This window comes from Puma concolor, chromosome A2 (assembly GCF_028749965.1).
Source record: "Puma concolor isolate L17-30 chromosome A2, mPumCon1.1.hap2, whole genome shotgun sequence".
Lineage (NCBI taxonomy): Eukaryota > Metazoa > Chordata > Mammalia > Carnivora > Felidae > Puma > Puma concolor.
The window spans coordinates 5,035,915-5,058,992 of record NC_141668.1 but is presented as its reverse complement, the minus strand read 5'-3'; the positions used below and the strand labels follow the sequence as shown (position 1 = coordinate 5,058,992).

At 47.2% G+C, this 23,078-nt stretch overlaps 1 protein-coding gene across 4 annotated transcripts in view; it reads right to left on the bottom strand.

Moving 5' to 3' along the window:
* Window positions 1-23,078, bottom strand: part of XRCC2 (X-ray repair cross complementing 2) — a 181,382-nt gene that overhangs the window by 17,374 nt on the left and 140,930 nt on the right. The window contains exons 4-6 of one of the 4 annotated variants that reach the window (XR_015243791.1): window positions 19,670-19,792; window positions 13,907-13,958; window positions 11,568-12,054 (exon numbers count right to left, since the gene is read on the bottom strand). The exons of 1 other annotated variant lie outside the window; for it this stretch is intronic. The gene's annotated coding sequence lies outside the window, so the exon portion shown is untranslated. Of the gene's footprint in view, window positions 1-11,567; window positions 12,055-13,906; window positions 13,959-19,669; window positions 19,793-23,078 lie in introns of those variants that run through there. 2 more of the 4 variants (XR_015243794.1, XR_015243788.1) reach the window with 2 other exon arrangements.

Below are 23,078 nucleotides of genomic sequence, written 5' to 3'. Positions count from 1 at the left end.
GGAAATTTAAAGTCCTGATTCAGATGTCCAGCATCACAGCATAAAGGTAACATCCATGGAGATTGGTGTGCTTACGCTCTCCTCACAAGCTTTTGTTTTTGCACACATTTGTTATGTTGCCCTATGACGTGATAGACCCTACGAATGAGAATATCGTTAACAATTTACAATATGGAAATGCTAATGTAATAAACACAGTCTGAGAAAATATTCTTTTCCTTTTTATTACAATGTACTTCATTTTCTGTTATATGACAAACTCACTTGGTATAACCGCTTTGCTGCCCTTTATTTTCTGTGCGCTGGTTTTTTCTATGGTTAATTTCATGTACCCCCTCACCCACTTCTTTATTTCTATGTGGGTGGTTTCTACTTTTCCATCGACATCTCTTGGTTCTCATTACAGTGAGTGATTAATCTTCCTTGCCTTTTATTCCATGTATTCTTCCCCTTCCTCCTCCTCTTCCTCTTCTTGAGGAGGAAATCAGGACAGTTTCATTTACCGGCGACCCTCCGGACCGAGCTTGGGTGGGGACGCCTGGGGCAAAGTGTTCCTGCAGCTTCTTCCACACGCCTCTCGCCATTTCCTCAAACGCGCCCCCCCGGTGACTGTGGCCCCGGTCAACTCCCACGTTCCACGAACAGGCCACGGAAGCCCGCGTGTCCGGGGCGAGGCTGCTTGTGCAGGAGTTTGCGTGGAGTCAGGCCAAGCTTTCACACGGCCGCCCGCAGGCCTCAGGCTCCGCAGCCCGGGGCCCTCTCCCTCCTCGAGGCCCGAGCCGCCCGCCACACAAGTCAGCACGCGAGGCCGCCACCAGTCTCGCGCATGCGCCGTCCGCGCAGAACGGAAGGAAACACCGGAAATGGCCGGCCGCCATCTTGAGGCCCACTGCCTGTCTGTGGGTCCTTGGAGTGCCTGTACTGCCTCCTCCCTTTACCTCTTGGACGCGTTCATTTTACCTGGCCGGTTCACGAAAATAATTCCCTATTTTGTGCCCCAAATCTGTATTACCTTTTCATAAATTAAATTTCTTTCATTTTTTTTCACTTTGTGAAAGAGTGAGATCTTTTCACAGATCTCTTCAGCTTTTTACTTTCACGAACTTTCCCCTCTTCTTTTGTCTACTGAACCCTCACAAACTCGTATTTTGGGCTCACCCCAACAATGGGTTTCTGCAAATGCTGCTAGTTAGACATTTCTCTCATTCTGCATAGTAGACTGTGGAGAGTCCTGGAAGTAAATTATTTGTTTCAAGTCATAGTGGGGGTACAGTTGGATTTCCTATTGCAATATGAACATTTATATTAAACACCAACCCAGTATTAAGAGTTACCCAGGGGTGCCTGGCTGGCTCAGTCCTGGCGCATGTGACCCTTGATCATGGGGTTGTGAGTTCCAACTGAACCATTGGGTATAGACATTACTTAAAAATGTCTTAAAAAAAAAAAAAAAAAGTAAAGAAAAGAAGAGAACTACCCAGAAACAAGATTTCCGCTTGGTCAACAGGCGAGGAATCTCAAGCAGGCAATCTTGGCTAGTATGGGACTGTAAAAATACCCCACTCATCTGCTCCAGGGAGGGTAAATGGCGGAGCCCCTCAGTCACTGGTCTTGGAATCCAGCACCGCAATCTTGGGAAGGGAAGGTGGGCTCCAGCACTCTGGTCAGCCCGGCCAAAACCATCTCTGAGCTACACTGCTGAGAACTTCCTACCCACCCGGCCCCCTCTATCTCCCTGCCCAGGGGCCAGATCTCCCTGCCTACTCCAACTCTCTCCCCTTTCTTCCTCCTATAAATCTCTTGCATGACAATCCTGTCTTTGGCATCTACTTTGCAGAGGATCTGAACTAACAGGATGGTAGGTCATAAACACAAGATTACTCGGAGACGGACTGCCTCTTCCTTGCACTAGACTTGTCCTCCCAAACGAGGGGACTCTCCTCTTCTCAAAAGTCACTCAAGGAAGAACTTTAATTTATAACCAGCTACCACACCCTCCACCTAAGAGCCGCTCCCCACACCACTCCCTAATGGGCACAGCTCAGGCCACACCTGAACTGCAGCCCGACACCTTCCCAACTACCAAACAAGCGGGTGCAAGCACCCCCGCCCCACTTTCCTCCTTCCCAAGTGTTATTCTTCATTTCCGGGAGTCAGTGAAGCTTATCCTAGAGACCTTTCTCTTTTTAGTAAGGCTTTATTACTGCATTCATAATAATTAAAGCAAAATGCCTTGCAGAAGAATAGCATTTTTTGTTACTTTCTCAAACCTTTTCTAAAAACATTGCCTCATTTGATCCACATGATGACCGTGACTGTAGACGGGACTAGCATCATCTTCACGAAGAAGAAACTGAGACACAGACCGGTCTCTGTGGGCGTCGATTTCCAAGTCTGTCCAATGAAGACTCGAACCCTATGACCTGTGAGTCCTCTTCTCCTTTGAAAATGGTAGGATTTTCATTATTTGTCTGATATTGCACAGTTAGTGGGTGTGAGATGGATGCCCTTCGGTGCCGGGCTAATTCTCCCATGCTGTGTTCTCTTTGCTGACGACAGAGCTGGCCGACGTTTACTAGCTGTCCCCGTCTGCCATGCCCTGTGCTGATGACCTGCAGGAGCACTGGGAAATACCTGCTCAGCTCCCTCTCCTGCCCGCCTGGAAGTATTTAGGTTTGGCTTCCACACACACTTATCAGGAGCGGACACTACCCCTGCTCTGAGAATGTACTCCTGATTGGCTTAATCTGATCAACATTTTCTGTGCTCCAGATGACAGTCCCTGGTCTAGGGCCGGGCCCGGGCCCAGGCCCAAAAGGTCCAACCGGGGTGAACTGGTGGAATCTGGCCTGGATCAGGGATGTAGGTGTACTCTCTCCTACCGGATATAAATCAGGAAGCACTGTCTTTATTGCTCCTGGCAGCCTCTCTGTGGCCCCAAGGGGGAAAAGCCACAGGATTCTTGTTTGGGCCAATAGTTTTTAGCAGCTAAAATCCATGAAACGTCTAGGTCCCTAACAATGAACAATCAACATAGCCAAAGACAGATGAGGTCATTGAGACTCAGAGTTACTAGACTTTGCCAGGCTCACACTGCCTGTTTGGGGAGGTGAGGATTAGATGTCAACTTTCCACCAACTGACCCAGGGTTCTCCTGGCCTCAGCAAGTAGAGAATGTGCCCCGGTGCAAAGATTCTTGAGAAAAATCAGAGTTCTAGCTGCTGAGCTGACCCCAGAAGTGTTTGAAGGGGAGGAAGGGGAAACTAGAAGACGCTTCCTTCTTTCGTCTTTCCAGCCTAAGACAGAAAGATGACAGGGCCCGAGCTGAGCATGAAGGTTAACACAGAACCAGAAACCTTTCCCTTCCCCCACCCTACCCTTCCATCAAGCAAAGAGCCTCTGAGACTGCCCTGAAGGAAGAAGGCGTTGCCTGCCAAGTTCCTGCCTACCTGGGGTCAGGGTGAGGACAAGGCAGGGAGGACTTGTTTGAACCGCTGGAAAAGAGGTGGGCAAAAGGGTGGCCTTGGGGCAACTCAGTCTTCTTGTGAAACAATAGCCAGAAATAAAGCACACAAATTAACAAAACATTTACAAACAGAATAGCTATTTTGGCAGAATCAGACACTGACGGTTCGGTTAGCCCATTGGATCACAGAAAACATACCATTCATTTATTCATCAAGGATTTATGGATGAATACCTTCTGCCCGGAAGGTGTGCTCACATCTTAATGGGGGAGGGGAGATGAAGGGAAACAGACCGTAACAAGTAAACAAACAAGATGAGTTCAAACTGTGCTCCTGCTCTGAAGGAATTAACAGGGTGATATGATAAAACGCACTTGGTCAGGCAGGAGGAGTCCTACTTTAGATACTGTCAGAAATGCCTGCCCAAGGTGACACATGAGCTAAGCCATAGAAATCTCAAGAAAAGCTGATCCAGACAGGTCAGGAAACAAGTGCAAAGGCCCTGTGGCAAAAAGTGCTTGGCAGAAAAGGTGGTCAGTGTGCCTGGAGTGTGGTGAGCTGACACTGGAGAGGAGGCCAGGATCCCATGAGGCAAGGCCTCGGAAGGCATGATGGGGGCTTTGTAAGGTGCCAATGCAGCTGGAAATACCAGTCTGCCGCCATTCTTCTGCATATATTAATGAGCCATGGTGGATTCGCCCAATGGACCTCTGGGGTTTGACCCCAGATTGAGTTTGAAATCTCCCAATTTAATAACCTCGGGAAAGCTACTGGAGTTTCCTCATTTGAATAATCAAGGGTTTGAAGCCGAAAGACTTGCGTGGCGATTAGCTCCAAATCTCAGCATTATCAATTTATCCTTACAATCAAAAGCAGCCATTTACAAGACTTGCACAAATTTTGGAGGAAACCCAGAATTTAAACTGTCAGAAGACCACTGCATGAACGATCGATGTAGCCCTCCCCGCCCGGAAAAACCAATTACGCTGTCGGGCCAAGCAACTCTTGTCGCTGCAGCCTCACTCTGCCCTTTATAAGAACTCAATCTCGAGCCTGGGTCTGGGTCGATCTGGGGGTTCCAGCTCATTTTCCGTCTCACAAACTCAGAGCAATAACCATCTTCGTGCTGATATTTACCGCGTTTGCGCCAGCCCTCCGCCCAGCAGCGCGGGGAGGTGGGTCCCCGCGGCCGAGTCCGGGGGCGGGCGGAATGGAGGCGTGGGGCGGGGAGAGGGACGCGCGCGGACGACCCGACAGATGGGCCCCGGGAGGAAACCCGGGAAGGCGTTTTCGGCCTCCTACTCGGGGAGAAAGGAAAAGCGAGTGACGCAAAAAGGAGGAAAGGGGCAGGAGGAGAGCGTGCGGGCAGCGCAGGGCGCCGAGCGCTGGGGGCAGGCGCAGGAGGGCAGCGAGCGCGCCGCGGAGCTCGGCTCCCGGGACGGCGGGCGACGCGGAGGGGAGACGGGGAATGCTGGCAGCGAAGTGGCGAGGGACCGGAACAGAACTCGGGAGGACGCCGGCCACGAAGGACCCGGCAGAGACCTAGCGCTGAGCCGCCAGCCGGGCGGAGCTGCGCAGGAGGGGCCGCGGAGAGGGTGGGCACCGGGCCGGAGGCCAATGGGAGGGCGAGTCGGGACGGGGCGGGGCGCCAGGCAGCTCGAGGCCAATGGGGGAGGGGAGTCAAAGGCAGGGGCGGGGCGCCGGGAGGCTCGAGGCCAATGGGAGGGGAGTCAGAGGTAAGGGCGGGGCGCCGGGAGGCTCGAGGCCAATGGGAGTACGAGCTGGACCGGGGGCGGGGCGCCAGGCTGCGAAAGGGCCAATAGGAGGCTGAGCCGGGGAGCGCGGGCGGCCGTCGTGGCTGCCGCCTGGGGAGAGGGACCCGGAAGGCGGTGGGGGCGGGGAGCCTGGCTGACAACCTGTCAAATCCACTTTGGGGCGAACTAGGTCACGCGCCTCCCCGAGCCAGGGCGCCCCCGCCCTGCGCGGCCCAGCGGGTGGCCCGCGGGCCGGCCCGGCTGCTTCCTCTTCCTGCCGGCGGTGGGGGCGGGGCGGGCTCCGGGACACCTGCCTCCCCGGCCCTGCGGCGGCCGCTCGTTTTCCCTCTGCTCCCAGGCGCTCGTCCGCACCGGCTCTCCCTGAGACAGTCGGGCCCACCGCGGCTCCGCAGTTGAAAACAGGGCCCTCCCGAGCAGCCATGCAAAGTTGCGAACTCCCCACGGCGCCGCTCGTTCGTGGGGAACGGTGGCCCAGTCCCCGCGTTCGCGGAAGCCGGCTGCCGGCGCACTACTTGGCGCGGAAGGAGCCGCGGGCGGCGGAGGGATCCCGTGGCCGCAGCACGGGGCGGTCGGGGCCGAGGCCCGGCCCCGCGGCGGCGAGGTGCGCGGAGCAGAGCCGGGCGGCCAGCCGCGCCGGTGCGTCCCAGTCACCTGCCCCCGCGGGAGAGCAGGCGGCTCGCGGGCCCCGGGCGGCGGGGCGGCGCTTTGTGTCTCTGGTGTAGCGGGTGGAGGGGGAGGCTCTGCCGGCCGGCCCTTGTCGTCACTCAGACGCTTCTCCCTGCTTGAGCTCCGACACGTAGTTCTCGAATTGTTTCCAGGCGAATGAAATGAAATAAAAGCCTCAATTAGAAGTCAGCACTATACAAGTCCCGGGGATTATAAATCTGCTCCAACATCATCACGTGGGATTTATGCCCTTGCACTTCTGCTTAGGCCATACGTCCATTTCTCTTCAATATGGATCCTTAATAGAGCTGTATCCGCCTTTTTAAGGTCTTCAAAATGGATGTTGATGCACACTCTCTAATTAGCAATACTTATGTTAATGTATCGATCCTGTTCTCCATTATTTCTCGATGCAAATGTGCTTAGAACTTTTGCATTGAATGGACAGTAAATGTAATGCTTTGTTTAATTTTTACTACTTGGCCATTCAAATTATGCTAATTTCCCCCCAGAACTAGGTGATGCATTGTTTTAGGTAACAATGACCCAACTCCCCTCCTCTACTCCCAGATTGTATAAAATCGAAGGGTAAAATGTAGATTGAAAACCCTGAAGTTGGAACGCAAAATTTAAATTATTGCCATTGTAATTATGTGAAGTGTGTCCTTGCAGCATTACAATGGAATGGAACAAATAAAAACATTGCCTTTTCGTTCAAATATTTCTTTAAACAAACGCCGTATTTCTTAAATACATGCAAGCATTGTGCTTAAACATTTGCATATGTCTAAACGGAAAACATTGTGCTCATTTTTATTACTTTACCAAAGGCATATTTCATCAGTAAAATACGTTTATTTCCTTTTAAAGTCTAGCCTTTAAATGCGTTTTAGCTACCACTTGGAGAAGAAAACAATATACTAGATCGTCTATGTATAGAGTGTAGAGATGTAATTTTTTTACATTTACGAGTAACATGGTCATCAAGAAAAAACTGGATAAAATGAAAAAGTAAACTGTTCTCTAAATTCAACATAGATATGAACTTACTCGTTCATTAGCTGTAGGATTATAATTGTTGGAAGTACCATAGTTTTTACTCTGTAATATAGTATTATCAACAAAACTTTGGGATAGATGTCCAACTTTTTGATATAAATTTAAATTGAACAAAACAACAAAAGACCGTTGATAGGTTTTGTTATACCTAATTCCTCACTCCTAGCTAATTTTCCAAAGGGCATAGTTCTCTATTTTGACCAGTTGGCAACCTAACAGGGTTAAAAGATTCTAGCCCTTTTTGGGGATATAAAAAAAAGTTATCTTCCCTCATTTCCAAAGTTTTGTTGTCACTTCCCACTGAAAGGTGTGGGTTTTTTTTTTTGTTGTTATCCTTTTAATGTTAATTAATAGTCACTAAAAAGACAATAAAACCACAAATGTTTTTCTGCAATTAATAAACCACAAGATTGTTAATAACAGAAAGTCAACTTTCAGAACATAAGCTTGAATTGCATATCCTCAAACAAAAATTGCATGCTGGAAGTTAGCCATTAATAAGTAAAAATGGAGATTTTTAAAGTCAAAGTGCAATACTAAAAAAATCATCTTGCTACTTTGGGGTATATTTTCACTCATTTAACAAAGGGCTCAAAAATGTTTCTTAACATGAGTGTTTTGATACAAGGCTTCACATCGCTTTTTAACTTCTGATTTCATAAAAAAGCTAAATCCTGCCATTTCTCTTCTCTTCAAATATGAAAATTAGAAACATTCTGCCTTAATTATCTCTTCTGTTGTATCCCTTGCTAGCAAATTCTTTTGGAATAGATTTGGGAAATTCATTAGCTTTATAAGTGGAGTTACTGTTTTCCCTAAACACTTCATGGATAATTCCTTACAGGAGGATTTTTCTAATTCTCTACCAACATGTGTTGGCACAATTTTATTTCTCAGTTGGTACTGCATTTCCTGGACGAGAAGAAAACAGCAGGGAACCTCTTTACTTCCTTTGGGGAGGAGGGTGGGTGGCTTTACCCCAGGGTAAAGACATTGTCATGGCAGCTTAGCCTGGGCTGTATGATTGGAAATTCAGCTTGAACCAAAAGGGGTAAAAGATCCTGTGAATGGGAAATAAATATGCCTTGAGTTAGAGGTTGCAAACTAGTGGTCTGCAGATGTGTTTGTTTGCCTCTGACAATGTTAAGGAAGTTTTTAGTTTCCAAGATTTCAAAAATGGGAGACTTGAGATTATGGCTAGTTTCTTGTCTGGTTATGTGCTGAGATAGCTGACTAGTTGCTGCCCCCTTTACACAGGGTATACATTGGCTCCCCTGGGCTCAATGCAATCATTTATTCTAGACATCTGGCCACTGGAGGAATCTGTGTTTGGGATACCTGCTCCAGGTTCTATAAAATTGTGAAAGACATCGTCACAGAGTGAAGGTAGACTTAGGAAGAAGACATGATCCTAAGTTTCTAAGTAAATACGATGAGCTCAGAAATGAAAAGTCACTGGAATTATATATGGCAACTGGATGTATCCCATTATTTCTGATATCAGTCCCCTGGCACAAGGCAAAGTCAGGTTGTATCAAAGAGGAAAAAAAAAATTTTTTTTTAAAGAAAATGATGCTTTTGTGTTGTACTTTCCACTTGGAAAGGCACTGCCTTGATTCAAATGAAAATCACTGGAAATCTTGGCTAATGGAACCTAGGAACAGTAGCCAAATGCGAAAGACTGTGCAAGAAGAAGAGATTCCCCAAAGGGCTACAGAGTAACAGTGATGGTGATGATGATGGTGGCAACAATGTCTTGACATTTTTGAGCGATAACTGTGTGCTGGACATTGTTCCAAGTGCCTTATCTGAACTATGTCATATTGTTATATTTTACTTTCCAATTTGCTACCCCAGCTTCTTTTTCTTCTTGCAGCTACCTTGAGCTCTCTAAAACTCTAGATGAGGTAAATGCTATAATTTTGCTGAGCCTTAAGATGGCACTAACCTTTGGCCTTGACTGGTTCTGAGTGCCTGGATGTTCTTTTTTTGCAGCCTTTCCTTGACTGTGCCCCAAGTTTGTCCTCCCTTAGGCCTCTTCCTGTCACGGTCTATGTGTCTATTCCTACTGGCACCAGACTTCTCACCTCAGCAAGAAATATTCTTGGGCAGAGGGTAGAGAGAATCAGCTAAGGCTGCGGCAACAAATGTGGTAGGAAGGAAAAGAGGGATGAAAGAGAGAAATAAGACAGACAGCACTAAGGACAGGGAAGGGGGGATGGACACAGAAACAGCCACCTCACATCCTCTCTTCCCCAGCAACATCGTCATCAAAATCAACATCAAGACCCAATGAAAACAGCTGCATCCTAGAAAAGTGTCCAAGTTTGTGTCCAGATAGATTGTGTTTGATGATTGTTGGGAGTATGAGCAGACTGACTCTGTTGTTACATTCAGGTGAAACCCAGATACGTCTATGAGGGAAGTTTAAATAATATATGTAATCAACATATGTAGATATATAATGTACCTTACATATTATCTAATTAGTATATAATTATCTAATTAATATATATAAATATATAATATCTATTATATTTTCATATAATAGAGTGTTTATGAGAGTTTTAATAAGATGGCTCAAATACCATATTAGATGAAGAAAAGGCAAAAAAAGTTGTATATAAAAACATTTAGGGGGCACCTGGCGGCTCAGTTGGTTAAGCATCTGACTTTAGCTCAGGTCACGATCTGATGGTTTATGAGTTAGAGCCCTGTGTCGGGCTCTCTGCTGGATCCCCTGTCACCCTGTCTCTTTCTGCCCCTCCCCAGCTCATGTTCTCTCTCTCTCTCAAACTGAATAAACAAACTTTAAATAAAACAAACATTTCCTTTAAAAAATTAGGAGTTAAAACACTGTTTTAATTTTTTTTATTGTTTGAATGTTTATTTTTGAGAGAGAGAGAGAGAGAGAGAGAGAGCGCGTGAGCAAGGAAGGGGCAGAGAGAGAGAGAGAAACACAGAATCTGAAGCAGGCTCCAGGCTCCGAGCTGTCAGCACAGAGCCTGATGTGGGTCTCGAACCCACGAACCATGAGATTGCGACCTGAGCCAAAGTTGGATGCTTAACCAACTGAGCACCAGGTGCCAGGTGCCTCATATATTGCTTTAATTTTTAATTGATTAAAGTATTACATGAATATGTTTAAAAGGCTAGAAAAAATGGCAAAATAACGGTGGTTCTGGATGTCCAAAAGTTTTCTAGTGACTATAAAGTCCTTATATAATCAAAAGAAGATGAAATAATTAAGAACCGGGGGGGAAACTAAAAATCAAGCAGAGAATGTATTTAACTGACTTTTAGTTCTAGGAAAGAAACTAAAAACTACACTATTGCTACAGATGTTTCTCTCTCCAGATTTCAAAAATGGTTTCCAACTCTCTCAAGGGGACTGAGCAAGAGAGGACAGATGGCTGAGCAGAAGCCACTCCCAGTGTATAAAAGTAACTCAGAGTACATGTCACGCTGATGCCACATCTGTGATATCTGCTTTGAGCCGAGAAGTATGGCACATACCGTTTCCCCCTCCTAGCGACTTGGAGCATATCAGTCCCCATGTGCGTTGCGGAAGGATAAGTATATAGTCCAGAGCATCTAAGAAGGTGTATTAGTTTCCTAGGGCTGCCACAACAAAGTACCACAAACGGAGTGGCTTAAACAACAAAAAATGTATTTTCTCAAAACTCTAGTGGCTGGAAGTCTGAGATCAAGGTGTGTACAGGGTTGGCTTTTTCTGGAACCTCTCTCCTTGGCTTGTGATGGCTGCCTTTTTGTCGTGTCCTCACATGGTCTCCCTTCTGTGTCTCTGTGTCCTAATCTTTTCTTATAAGGATACCACTCATATTGGATCTGGATTCACCCTACTGACTTCATTTTAACTTAATTACTTCTTGGGGCGCCTGGGTGGCTCAGTCGGTTAAGCCTCCGACTTCAGCTCAGGTCACGATCTCGCGGTCCGTGAGTTCGAGCCCCGCGTCAGGCTCTGGACTGATGGCTCGGAGCCTGGAGCCTGTTTCCGATTCTGTGTCTCCCTCTCTCTCTGCCCCTCCCCCGTTCATGCTCTGTCTCTCTCTGTCCCCAAAAAAATAAATAAACGTTGAAAAAAAAAAAAGAATTAAAAAAAAAAATAACTTAATTACTTCTTTAAAGACCCTATATCCAAATCGAGTCAAATGCTGAGGCTCTGAGGGTTAGGACTTCGAGAGGAATTTGGGGGATGTAGCCCGTAACAGAAGGCGAGGAGCTGATCGGAGAAGGTGGTTCTTTGAGTGTGACACGTGGGTGATTGTTCTTGAATCAGAAGGCTGGACGTTGAGTTGCTGGGGTACTCATGAGACATGTGGTGTGGCTGGACAGGCAGACAGCTTTCCAGAGGAAGGGGCAACGGCTTGGGGACAGTAGAAGTAGTAAAAGTGTAGTTAGCTACGTTTTCAGAAACTTTTGGCCAGTTGGCTCTCCTTAAATTCTGTAACGAACGAAGAAAACCATCTTAGGGTCTATTTCTAGACAGGACTTTCCAGCAGTGTCATGAAAATTTACCTAAAAGGTTATTAGAAGGAAAGGAGGTTAAGAGAATAGCAGACCTGTTGAACATCCTCCATGAGCTTTTTGATACTCTCTTTTATTTAAGATATATGAATGATATCATGCCTGCTTGAGGGGATCTACTAGAAAGTGAATTTATATTGCCGGCCAACAATTTCATGTGAAGAACCAATGTCCCTCTGCCTGATGGTAACGAAACAGTGTGCACGCTCGAACATTTCTTGCATTGTCCATATGGGAAGATGAAGTAGCCTTGGGAAGGCGAAAGAAAAAATGAGGACGAGTAGAGCAATAGCAAACAACGACGACAAAACAAATCCCAACCCGCCTTGCCTTTTTCTGCAGTAAGAGAATTCTGAGTTTGAGTCGGAGAACTCGATTTCATTTCGTGGCAGCCTCTGGTCCCTTTTGGAAAAGGTGAGGGTACATATGATGAATAAATAATATCATCATATTTCGCCTCCGTAGAAAAAACCTGCATGTGCAAGCAACAATCTCTTCCTTGTCTCGATATTAAATTGCTTAGCTGGACTAAAGCAAACCTTTAAAAATAAATTAAAAAAAACTGCTTGGCATCCATACCGGTGAGTATAAACACAAAGGAAATCAATCAGCATGCAAAAATGACATTGAGTCAACTTTGACTTTCTTTTTCGCTGGACTTCTTTTTACTTAGGCTTCATGGGGATTGTATTTTGGGGAAGCCCTGAGACACAGAAAGCTTAAGGGATGCCACAGACCGAATTATGTACCCACCCCCCCCACCGTCCCCACCGCCAGCCACCCACCCCGCCGCCAAATTCATAGGTTGAAGCCGTGACCTCCCATGAGACTGTATCTGGAGCTGGGGCCTTTGGGACAAAACTAAAGTTGAATGAGGTCACAGGGTGGAGCCCTGGTCCGATGGAATTATGTCCTTTATAAGAGACCCCAGAGAGTCTGCTCTCGCCCTGCCATGTGAGGGAGGACCCAGCAAGAAGCCAGAAAGCAAGCCGTCACCTGTAACCTAATCAGTTGACACGTGGGTTGGACTCCCCAGACTCCACAGCTGTGAGAGAATAAAGGCCTGGCGTTGAACTCCCAGTATATCGTATGGCAGCCCAGGCCGACTGGTTCCAGTGACCTGTCTAAACACTGGTCTCCTTTTCATCCTCGGGGGACTTCACCTTAATTGCTTCTCATTACCTTTTTTCCTGAAGAAATGATGCCCAGTTCCAGGCTATAGTAAGGCTATAGTAAGCTGCCCCTCTCTGTCAGAGCACTTTTTGATCGACTGATCGATCGATCGATCGATCGATTGATTTAAGAGAGGGACAGAAGAAGAGAGAGGGCGTGTGTGCAAGTGGAGGAGAGGAGAGAGGGAGAGAGAGAATCCTAAGCAGGTTCCATACTCAGCACGAATCCCGATGTGGAATTCGATCCCACAACCTTGGGATCATGACCTGAGCCGAAATGGAGCATCAGAAGCTCAACCGATTGAGTCACCGGATCCCCACTGCAAAGCAGAAGCCTGGCACGCTGTGGGCAGGACAGGTAAAGGCCCATTGATGAGCAAAGGGGCCTGAGGACAGTTTTGCTTTTCTAGTCACAACGAAGGGCATTATTAAGCAAGGACAGTAGCAAGTATGTATAATGTAAGTTAGGCAATTACCCTATTCATTCAGGAAGCCCAGGCTATCTCAGCATGATTTGGTTCAAATTCGAAATTTGAATTGGTTCCCTCACTCATTAAAAATAGGCCCAGGGCCGCCTGGGTGGCTCAGTCAGTTAAGCATCTGACTGCGGCTCAGATGGTGATCTCATGGTTCATGGGTTCAAGCTCCACATCAGGCTCCCTGCTGTCAGCGCAGAGCCTGCTTCAGATCCTCTGTCTTCCTCTCTCTCTGCCCCTCCCCCTCTCATGCTCACGCGCTCTCTCTCTCTCTCTCTCTCTCTCAAAAATAAACATTAAAAAGATATTTTAAAAAACAGGCTCAGACTGGATAGAAAAGAGATTCTGCTCAAAGTCTGCTCACAGGTTCCACTTGTTAGTAGATGATGGTGGTTAACAAGCAAGGTGGATGACAATTTCATCGTGAAAAGGGTTTGGAGCTTGGATCTAGCAAGTTTGTTCTCCAATTTGGATCTCGCTATAACTAGATGTGCCATTGGCTAATCACTTACCGCTTTCTTTTTTTGTTTTTTTAACGTTTATTTCTTTTTGAGAGACAGAGAAAGAGAACAAGCTGGGGAGGGACACAGAGAGAGGGAGACACAGAATCTGAAGAGCTCCAGGCTCTTAGCTGTTAGCACAGAGCCTGATGCGGGGCTTGAGCCCACAAACCAGGCGATCATGACCTGAGCTGAAGTCAGTTGCTTAACCGACTGAGCCACCCAGGCACCCCAATCACTTACCACTTTCCACAGGGCCTGCCCTACATTCTTCTCTCAGGTGGGGTCGGGGATGCTGAAACAAGATAATAGAGTTTTCAAAACTCTTGTAACAATTAAAAAAAAAAAAAGCTTTAAAGAGGTATAGTAGATGTACAAAATTTTGTATGTATTTAATGTATATCATTTGAGTTCGGACACATGCATGCACCTGTGAAACCATCACCACGATCAAGGTATCCATCAGCTCCAGAAGCTTCCTTGTGCCTCTGAGTGTGTGTGTTAAAAACATTTAACATGAGGGACACCTGGGTGGCTCAGTTGGTTAAGCGTCTGACTTTGGCTCAGGTCACGATCTCATGGCTTGTGAGTTCAAGCCCCGCATTAAGTTCTCTACTGTCAGCGCAAAGCCCACTTGGGACTCTCTCTCTCTCTCTCTCTCTCTCTCTCTCTCTCTCTCTTTCTCTCTCCCACCCTCCCCTACCCCCCCCCCTCAAAAATAAATAAATGGTAAAAAAACAACCAACCAACCATAAAAACAATTAACATGTCGGGTGCCTGGCTGGCTCAGTCAGAAGAGCATGAAACTCTTGATTGTGGGGTCATGAGTTTAAGCCCCACGTTGGGTGTAGATTACTTAAATAAGTAAAACTTAAAAAAAAAAATTAACACGATCTCTACCCTTTCAACAATTTTTTTTTAATTGAAGTATAGTTGACATACATCTCATAACAAATTTAATCCAGATGGATTAAAAATCTATGTCAATACGGGCCACCGCTGAAACCTTGACTTTGTGACCTGGGTCCCAGAGAAAGGGCACAAACGTCCCTTTGGATGACAGAAATGGATGCCATCCTGTCATCCTTCGTGGTGCTTTTCATGGCTGCACCCAGGTCAGCCTTTGGCAAAACTGAACGGTCTCTTTTCATCCGTGGTCGGCTTCACTCACAATCATTACGTAGGCAGAGGTGGCTCTTAGTACCTCAACGTGCCAAAAGGTGCTTCCTCACCCCGTTGGAGGGCGAAGAGCCTCCCTGTAGACCTCCCTGTCCTCTAGCCAAAGACGGCACCCTCCCTTCAGAACCTGCTGCCTTCAGAAACTCCTGCACCAGAAAATTAATAAAGGTGTTTGCCCATGAAGAAATCACTTTGGAAAAGTAACGACAGCATGAGTTGGAGGCCAAGTGTGGCCACATCCTGCAGCATAGTGACGGGAAAGAGCAGAAAAGAGCAAAGGGAGGAGGCTAGCTCAACTAGGGGCTGGTGAACCGACTGCATAGCCAACAGACAACTTATGGGCCAGCGTCTTCTCAAATAGAAGTAAGTTCTTTTTTATTTTGAAGTGTGTTTATTTATTTTGCGGGGTGCCTGGGTAAGCGTCTGACTTCAGCTCCAGTTATGATCTCACAGTTTGTGAGTTCAAGCCCCACATCCAGGCTCTGCATTTTAAGTGCAGAACTCAGTGCAGAGCCTGCTTTGGGTCCTCTGTCTCCCTCTCTCTCTGCCCCTCCCCTGCTCACGCTCTCTCTCACTCTCAAAAAAAAAAAAAAAGTGTATTTATTTCTTTTCAGAGGAGGATAGGGGCAGAGAAAGAAGGAGAGAGAATCCCAAGCAGGCTCTGAGCTGTCAGCACAGAGCCCAACACAGGTCTCAAACTCATGAACCATGAGATCATGGCTTGACCCGAAATCAAGAGTCAGATGCTTAACCGACTAAGCCACTCAGGTGCTCCCCAAACAGAAGTAAATTCTGATCTGCAGGATCAAACCTACCAACCTGTTGGATTTCTTTCTTACTATTTTTTCTGAGAGGTTAATTAATTACAGCTCTCCTAGCCTTTCCCGGTCAAGGTACCTGGCAATCCCCAGAGTCAATTCTGCACCTACAGCAAAGAGTGTTTTCCTGAGGGATGGGGTAATGTTTTGGTAAAGCCAACCCAGGATAGAGGCCAAAGAGGTCCAACTAGGGAATTTAATTATATAAGTGCATAACTTATATAATTCCCCACTCCCCATCCTCTATTTTTCCTAACTTGCATATGCAAATTCTCAGAATGAGAGAGAATTAAGGAAGGACGGAGGCTTGAAGGAGGAAGGACTTTCAAGTATTCAACAATAAATGGCCTACTTTCTTGAGTCCCTACTTGTGGATCCTGTGCAGGTTCTAGCATTGGCCCATCTTTGTCTGTGTTCCCTAATAATTTTGTAAATTACGTACTGTTTGCCAAATACCCAACCTACTTTCAAACACTATTCAGAGCAGCCATTTTCTTTCTTTCTCTCTCTCTCTTTTTTTTTTTTTAACGTTTATTTATTTTTGAAAGGGAGAGAGAGTGTGAGCAGGGGAGGGGAACAGAGAGAGAAAGAAACAGAATCGGAAGCAGGCTCCGAGCTGTCCGCACAGAGCCCAATGTGGGGCTCGAACTCACGAACCACGAGATCATGATCTGAGCTGAAGTCGGACGCTTAACCGACTGAGCCACCCAGGTGCCCCAGAGAGCAGCCATTTTCAACTGTCAGCTCTACCTGGTGAATTCTTCAATCTACATTTCTTTGTTTAAAACCTTTTTTATGTTCGTTTATTTTTGAGAGACAGAGCACACAAGTGGGGGACAGGCAGAGAGAGGGAGACAGAGGATCCGAAGCAGGCTTTGCGCTGACAGCAGCGAGTCCAAAGTGGGGCTCGAATTTGCAAACCGCGCGATCATGACCTGAGCCAATCATGACCTGAACCGAAGTCGGACGTTCAGCCGACTAAGCCATGCAGGTGCCCCTACATTTCTAATTTTAACCTTCTCAACAACTCTTAGTCTGCATCTCCAGTATTTACTGGGCACACCCACCTGGAGGTTCCACCAAGTCCTTGGACCTGTTGGGCCCAGAAGGACTTTCTGTTTCCTTGCAAACCATCTTCTCCTGTGTTCCCTATTTCCGTTCATGCCTGGACCTCGGACGCTCTGGTCACCTACGCTCTCGGTAGGTGGGTCTCAACTCAGCCACACGCTGGAAGGGCCTGGGGGGAAATCTTACCAAAAAATCCATGGGCCTCACCTCAGATCAATTATATTGGAATCTGTAGGGGTGAGATCCAGCCTTCAGCATTTTTAAAAGCTCCTTAGGTGGTTCAGATGTACAGCCAACGTTGAGAACTATTCATCTGGGCCTTGAGCGTCTCTGACTCTGGAGGTCACGAGTGCAGTCTGCGACTTACCCCTACAGTCTCTCAGGGATCTCTCTCCCCCGTTCTGGTCCTGGTCTCCTCCCTTGAGCTTAAGCGTCACGAAAGCACCTCTTGACCTCTTGTTCTCTCCCCTTCTACTCATGCCAGACAAATTCTCCCTGATATATGGTTCTGATCATATCAAACCTCATTTCAAAGCCCTCCAGCTGGCATGAGCCTCAGTCATGGTCACGCAGACCTCTGCCAGGCTTATGCTCACCACTCCCTGTAAGGAACTCTTTCTGACAGTCAAAGCAAACTGCTTGCCCTTCTCTGTCTCTGACCCCATGTTTCCTGCCTCTGTGCCTTTGCTCATGCAGTTCCTGCTCCCTGGAACACCCTTCCCTCCATTCTGCACTTGTCTCCGTCCTTGGCATTCGTCAAGAGCCTTCCCTGATCTTTCCAGCCAGGAACAGTTTCTTTCTTCTCTGAATTGTCTTTGAACTTCTATGTCCCTAATGAATTATTATTCTGCTTTTACTTTAATAGTCAAAACTAATTACTTGCTTTCCTAGGACAGTGGCTCTCAAAATTGAATATGCATGGGGACCACCTGGGGAACTTGTTTAAAATGCATATTCCATGGGGCGCCTGGGTGGCTCAGTCGGTTAAGCGTCCGACTTCGGCTCAGGTCACGATCTCGCGGTCCGTGAGTTCGAGCCCCGCGTCAGGCTCTGGGCTGATGGCTCAGAGCCTGGAGCCTGCTTCCGATTCTGTGTTTCCCTCTCTCTCTGCCCCTCCCCCGTTCATGCTGTGTCTCTCTCTGTCTCAAAAATAAATAAACGTTAAAAAAAAAATTTTTAAATGCATATTCCTGGGGGCGCCTGGGTGGCTCCATCGGTTAAGCCTCGGACTTCGGCTCAGGTCATAATCTCCCCATTCGTGGGTTCAAGCCCCACATCGGGCTCTGTGCTGATGGCTCAGGGCCTGGAGCCTGCTTCCAATTCTGTGTCTCCCTCTCTCTCTCTGCCCCTCCCCTGCTCATGCTCTGTCTCTATCTCAAGAATAAATAAACAATAACATTTTTTAAATGCATATTCCTAGGCTAATTTCTAGAGATCCTCAAAATTTGAGAACTAATGCTCTAGCAGAAACACACCAACCAGCAAGTGGTCTCCAAATGGTGTTCCTACGACCATACTCTGAGGAAAACTGGGACAAGAGGGTCTTTCTGATTTCAGGTCACTTGGATCCCTGACTACAATGACTCATTGGAATTTTGTAATATACATCCAAGTTATTTACTTTTGAGAGAGAGCGAGTGTGTGAAATGGGGAGGGGCAGAGAGAGAGGGAGACACAGAATCCGAAGCAGGCTCCGGGCTCCGAGCCGTCGGCACAGAGCCCAACACGGGGCTCGAACTCACAGACCGCGAGATCATGACCTGAGCCAAAGTCGGATGCTCAACTGACTGAGCCACTCGGGCGCCCTGAAGCCGACTGTTTTTAAATTCACTGAGTTTCAACTAATTTGTAGATCAATTTGGTCAGGTATTTTAACTTGCTGAGGTAGTTTCCTTATCTGCTCAAAAATGTTGCCCTATTTGATCTTTAAGATCCTGTTAGTTCTATAATTGTATTAGTTTTGTGATTCAGTTCATAGACTTTAACAATACATGTTTAAATGGTGAATCACGGTTTTTATGTGTCTGAATATGCCTTACCTACCAATTTAGAGATTGAAAAAAATATATATACATTTATTCACAGTTTTAATACTCAGATAATCAGTTTCTCTCTCCATGAAAGACCAGCAACTATATTTTAAATTATAAATTTAGCTCTCTATTGTGTTTTATTATTTAAGATATTTAAGTTATACTTGCATGCTGTGCTGGGACAGTTATTTTACGTTAATGCAGAATTTTCCGAGTAGATCTGTTTCACCCCCCACTGCGGCCCATCTTCCTTAGGATGTGCCCTGCTCCAGCCCAGCGTTTCTCAGTGTGTGGTCGGTCAGGGGAGCCCGGGGATCCTGGGGACCCTTTCAGAGGGTCTGTGAGATCCTCCCTTTTCCAACTATGGATATGCGTGAGGCCAGACTGTCTTCGTATAAGTCAACCCAAAACATCGTGCTGCAGAGTAGATTGAATGCAGATATGAGAATCCAGCTGTCTTCCATTAAACCATATAGCAAAGAGATTTGCAAAACAGACCACTCTTCTCAATGTTTTTGTCTTGGAAACTCTATTTTTCATAGAGATGTGTTATTTAAAGTCACATTCGATAGGTTTATTATTGTCCTTTTAAAATGAATTAATAGGGGCGCCTGGGTGGCTCAGTTGGTTGAGCATCCGACTTCAGCTTGGGTCATGATCTTGCGGTCTGTGAGTTCGAGCCCCATGTCGGGCTCCGTGCTGACCGCTCGGAACCTGGAGCCTGCCTCAGATTCTGTGTCTCCCTCTCTCTCTGCCCCTCCCCTGTTCATGCTTTGTCTCTCTCTGTCTCAAAAATAAATAAACGTTAAAAAAAATAAAAAAAATAAAATGAATTAATAAAAACAAACGTCAGAAAATTGTCACCACTTTAACTTCTAATACGGTAAATATTGATAAATATAACCTACCTCCTTGGATCTCCTCGGGGGCTCTGAGTAACTTTCAGGAGCGTAAGTGTCCCGAGACCGAAACACTTGAAAACATTGCCGAGAACTTTTGGCTCCGGAAGAAACATACACCGCGTTGAAATTCTTTTTATACAGAATGGAAAGAAATAAAAATTGCAAAATCAAGAGTTTTCCTCGGGCCCCGACCTTCATCCTGCTGTGGTTAGAACATGGCTGGTCTAGGCCAGTGGTTCACCTGGAGCCTAAGTCAGAATCACCTGGAGGGCTCGTTCTGGGAGGGGTCTCCCACCCAGAAGATGTGGGTGAGTCTGAGCCCACGGGCTCCCAGGGGGGTGCTGACACCACAGGTTCGGAGCCCATCCTGTGGGCACCACTGATCCAGGCTACTGCTTCCAGGATTCTTCTCCAAACTATTTTGCCAGCTCTATGAAGGAAACGAATTTTTGTCCGGAACACCAGTCAGAAACACACATTTAATGGACGTTTTAGTCGGAGTCTAAATCAGTCGTAGACCCACGGCAGTGGGGGTTATAAACGGAATGGTAAGCGAAGGGGGTAGTTCTGTCCATTCAGATGGATCGGAGCTGTCTGGCAAGCAGTCGGGCGTCCGCGCGTGCAGTCAAGTCTCACTCACGTCCAGCAAGAATGTTCTGCTGGGAGATTCGGGTTTCTGTAACATTCTTTTAACTTCAGTTGTAAAATACCACCAATTGGTTACTGAACACAAAAACCTACTGTACTGTGTTAAATAGTGCTCCCCACCCCCGCATTCATGTCCTTCCCAGAACCTCGGGATGTGACCATCCTTGCAAACACGGTCATTGCATATGGGACCGATCCAATTCAGATGAGGTCATGATGGAATAGGGCGGGGCCTTAACCCAATATGACTGACTCCCTTTTAAAAAGAGGAGAGACCCAGAGACAGACACATACAAAGAGAATGTCCCGTGAAGACAGTGGCAGGGGAGAAGACGGCCGTGTGACGACAGAACACAGATGGGAGAGAGGTAGCTGCAGCTGCCAGAGGCTGGGAGAGCCGCATGGAACAGACTCGGCCCCTGACATGGAACCAACCCTGCTGATTCCTCGCCTGTGCGCGTCTGGCTTCCTGGCCTCTGAGAAAATAAATTCCTGCTGTTTTCCACCTGGTTTGTGGTCATTTGTTAGGGCAGGCTTGGGAAACACATACATGGAGAAGACAATTAAAGAAGATTCTGGGGACGTCTGCATGGCTCAGTCAGTTAAGCATCCGGCTTTGGCTCAGGTCATGATCTCACGGTCTGTGGGTTCGAGCCCCACATCGGGCTCTGTGCTGACAGCTCGGAGCCTGGAGCCCGCTTCAGAGTCTGTGTCTCCCTCTCTCTCTGCCCCTCCCCTGCTCGTGCCCTGTCTCTCTTTGTCTCTCAAAAAATAAATATTAAAACAAAATTAGAGAAGACTCTGGAAGGTACAGTAGACACTTGTGCACCTCCTGACCTACTGCTTCCCGTTCTGGGTCCCGTTTCTGCAGCCCGGTCTGTGGGGGCTCCGATCACTTCAGACCCTCACCGGCTACCTCCCAGCTTCTGCCCTGGGGGCTCCTTGTCCATGCCGCCCAGTAGCCCTGCTCGCCACCAAATGCACACACAGCCCCGAGGGTGGGACGGTTAATGTCTCTTGGGACAAACCTTTGAATAATGAAATACTGGACTCACTGAATAAATCCTTCCCTCTTTCCGCCATGGAAAGGTTTTCCTGAAATGCAGATTACAAAGCTTTTAAGAAAACGTTCTGTCAGCTTGAACAATCCATGCCTCTTCACGGTCAGCGTGCTAACACACGTTGACGTTGGCCCCCCTCCTTCCCTGCCCCCTTCCTCTGCTCCTCACCCCGCTTTCTTTACTAAAGCATGAGCATGTAAACCTCTGCTTCAGACTCTACTTTCTGGGGAACCCAGGGGAAAACAGAACTTAAACAGCCCTGTTGACATTTCAATAACATAATAATCAGAAATAGTAACACAGTAAAGTAGTAACACAAACATGGTAAGAAAATTTACGATCTTCAGAAATGTTAAAAAAAAGAAAAAGGTAGCCCCAGTTTGCTTATACTTTCTGAAAGGATTTATATGGATATATGTTTTTAGTTTTTGCCAAGTATTCCAAGGAATGCTACGCCATATTTAATTTAACCAGTCCCCTGACTGATGGACATTTGGGCTGCTTTCCATATTTTGCCATTACGAACAATACTGCAGTGCCCACCCTTGTAAACGTTCCTTGGTGTACTTTTTGCAACTGTATAACATCGTCATCGCTTCTCGGCCTTTTGGCCAAGAGCAAGTGCAAGTGTATAACATCGTAAACACGTAGGAGTAGAATTTCTGGGCCAAGTCCAACCAGAAGCCAGAGGGCCCGTGAGCCTGTTGCTATAGTCCAGACAAGTCAGCCTCCTGGGGTCCTGAGCGGTAGACGGGGATGGAACGTGGACCTGAAAAGGCAAATAGGAAGCACTAGGATTACGGGAACGTGTTTGGCTGCAAGGAACAGACAACCGGGCCAATGTGTCTTCAACAGAGAGAGGTCTATTCTTCCCAGGCAATGAAGGATTCTGGAGGTGAGCTGTCCAGGCCTGGAGCGCATTGTGCAGAACATCACCAAACCCGAACTGCTTCCATCTCCTCCTCCGCCGTCTTTGGCACTGGGCTTTTGTCTTCAGGACTGTAACTGGGCCTCTGGACTTCGAGGCCGGGTACCCATGTGTCAAGGCAGAGAAAGGGTGAAGGGTAACAACGAGGGGGGCGAAGGCTACAGGCGCGGGCAAGCATCACTCTCTTCTCAATTCAGATAGATGTTTCTCGAGCCCATCTTGGTGCAACACAGCCCAGGAATGTCCCTCTCACCCTCTCACCCGGTGGAAAGGTCAACCACCCTCCACCCTTTCCGGTACAGATGCCTCATTGAAAAGTGGGAATCATATTCTGTACTATTTTACCGATTTTCTGAAAAAATCAACTCGATTCTGTAGACAGAGGGTTCCGAAGCTCAGAATCTTCGTGGAAAGGAGCGGGTAGCAAGCTAGGGGCCTTAGCTAATGGAGGGGTTGCTTCATTTCAAGGATGACGGGCAGGGACACTGATGTCTCCCTGGAGATGCTGGTCTCTGGCGCTCTGGTCATTGGCTCTCGCACGTAAACCACACCACAATCTGCACTGCAATGTTCTCTGAACAAATGCTACCACATTCGCTGGGGGGCCCTGTGGCAGACTCATCCAAGGTCAGAGCCATGGCTCTGTGGCAGCATAGAATCCAATTGTCTTTTCACTCTTCCCCAGGGGTTCTGACGTGGTTGTAATCCAGATCAGCATGGGAAGTCACGATGGGAGCAAAGGTCTGGCGTCTTTCACGAACAGGCTCATTGGAGAATG